The sequence below is a fragment of the Pteropus alecto genome, unplaced genomic scaffold (genome assembly GCF_000325575.1).
Source record: "Pteropus alecto unplaced genomic scaffold, ASM32557v1 scaffold33, whole genome shotgun sequence".
Classification (NCBI taxonomy): domain Eukaryota; kingdom Metazoa; phylum Chordata; class Mammalia; order Chiroptera; family Pteropodidae; genus Pteropus; species Pteropus alecto.
In genome coordinates, this window is record NW_006435762.1 from 4371970 (window position 1) to 4374421 (window position 2452).

Below are 2452 nucleotides of genomic sequence, written 5' to 3' on the forward strand. Positions count from 1 at the left end.
AGTACTTACATATTTTATAACTGAAGGTTTGTCTCTTTTGACCACCTCATCTATTTCACCCACTCTCCATTCCCCTCTGCAACTTGCTTTTCTCAGGCAGTAATACCTGGCAGAATTTTCAAAACAACTAATATCTCTATCTTTAATATGTTATCTCTAACTTTGTCAATGACTGGAAAACATTCCATGGATGTCGATATAGTGTGACTTATTGAACCAATTCTTCCATCGAGATGCATTTACTCCCCCTACCACCACCATTTGCCATCTCTATGGACTAAGCTATAAAATAAGAATCCTTATACATACGTATGCTGGTCCTTCATCTCAATGAAATTAACATCTAAGAGTGGGTCAAAAGTTTGTCTAGTCTACAGCCATGCCACTCTGAACATTTCCAATCTTGTCTGATCTCGGAAGCTAAGCAGAGTCGGGCCTGGTTGGTACTTGAATGGAAGACCACCTAGGAATACCAGGTGCTGTAGGTGTTAAAAAAAAAAGTTTGTCTATATCTTATATTAATACATTACCGAATTGCTTTTCAAATGGGCTAACAGTTTGCAGTATTTCTCAAGAAATACCTGAAATTATTATTCTTCCTCAATCTTATTCCTACCAACAAATAATAGGTATTATCACTCTATAATTTTCCCATTTTGATGGAGTAGAAATTGGTATGTCATTGATGTTTCAATTTGCCTTCTCTTATTATGCTTCAGTTTATGATTATTTGTGCTCTTTATATTCTTTGCCTATTTTTCTACTTGGTTGTTTGCATTTTGTTAACGTTTAAGATTACCTTGTATTGCTAGAAATATTCATGCTTTGTCATCTGCTGAAAATTTTCTTTAAATATGTTATTTTCTCAGTTGATCTTATTTATAGCATCTTTGGCCATAAAGTTATTAAAATTTGTATATAAATATATGTCTATATGTATATATAGAAATATACTTTAGAGGAATTTCCCTCCTTGGTCAAAAATGCCTATCGCACCCATAAAGGGAGAGCTAGATTGTTTTGCTAGATGGTGATCCTACTTACAACTCTGTTAAGAATAACAAGTTCCCTAGCCTCTGAGAAGTACTGGGCCCTTACAGAAAACATGCATTACGGTTCTACTGTTTTCTTGTTTTTCAACTTGAACTGTTTTTATTGAGGTAAAATTCCTACAACATAAAATTATTCTAAAGTGAACAATTTAGTGATTTTAAGTACATTCACAGTGTTGTGTAACCTCCACCTCTATCTAGTTCCAAACTTTTTTTATCATCACAAAATAAACCCCTGTATTCATTGAACTGTTGTTTCCCATTCTCTCCTTTCCTCAGCTCTTGACCACCATCAATCTGCTTTCTGTCTCTATAGATTATTCTGGAGTTTTCATTTAAGTAGAATCATACAACATGTGACTTTTGTGTCTGGTTTCTTTCACTTAGCATGTTTTTAAGATTCATCCATGTTGGGGCATTTGTCAGTACTTCGTTCCTTTTTATAGTTGAATAATATTCCATTGTTTGTATACATCACAATTCGTGTATCCATCCATCCATCCACTGCTGGACATTTGGATTATTTCTTCATTTGAGCTATTGAAGATAGAGCTGCTATGAAAGTTTGTGTACAAGTGTTGCTTTGAGTTTTTCAATATTTTCAGGTATTTAGAGGTGAAAATGCTGGATCATATGATAATTCTATGTTTGACTTTTTGAGGAATTCTATTTGTTTTTAATTTTGCTTAACTAGTATGTGGCACTTAATTTGAACCTCTGTTTATTTCTATTAGATTCATGAATTAACAGTTAGTATAGGATTATTAGAAATATAATGATATTCATCATCACAGTTCAGTTCACAGAGCATTTTCTCTTTCCTCATTTTCACTAAAACTAACTAATAAAGGATTAACCAACCTAAGAAACCCTGCTGTTCCACAGTGTACATTAAGGCCAGATCTTCTGATACAGAACTGAAAAATTTGCTAATTATCAGCAAGGGACTGACAAACACTCAAGCTACAAATTCCAGCATTGTATTAATTATCAAATAACTCCACATGGGGGGAGAGGGAGGGAAGCAGATAGAATAAGGAAATGTATACAATTTACATGAAATGTTAAAATGTAATCCTTGAAGTACAGATAGTACTAGTTGAGCTTAAATTCACACTCTTTAAAATCAAAACATAAGCAAGATGAATCTTCCAGAGGACAATTTTTAAGAACACACTTTTAAAATGTTTTTAGTCCTTTTTAAAACTTTTTGAGAACTACACACACACACATAAATATACATATTATGGTTGTTTTTCTTTTTAGGAGAGGGCCAGCAATCATAAGACAATTTGGTTTATTTTAGAGCATTGCTATTTTAAATTCTATTTCAATTTTCCTTTTTCTCTTGTGTCTTTCTTTCCTTTTTTTTTTTTTTTTTTTTAAGTTGTTTTGAATGA

The 2452-nt window shown here is 32.7% G+C and overlaps 1 pseudogene; it reads left to right on the top strand.

The window, feature by feature from the left end:
- The first annotated feature begins 369 nt into the window (after window positions 1-369).
- LOC112479096 lies at window positions 370-488 on the top strand (annotated as a pseudogene).
- Window positions 489-2452: the final 1964 nt, after the last annotated feature.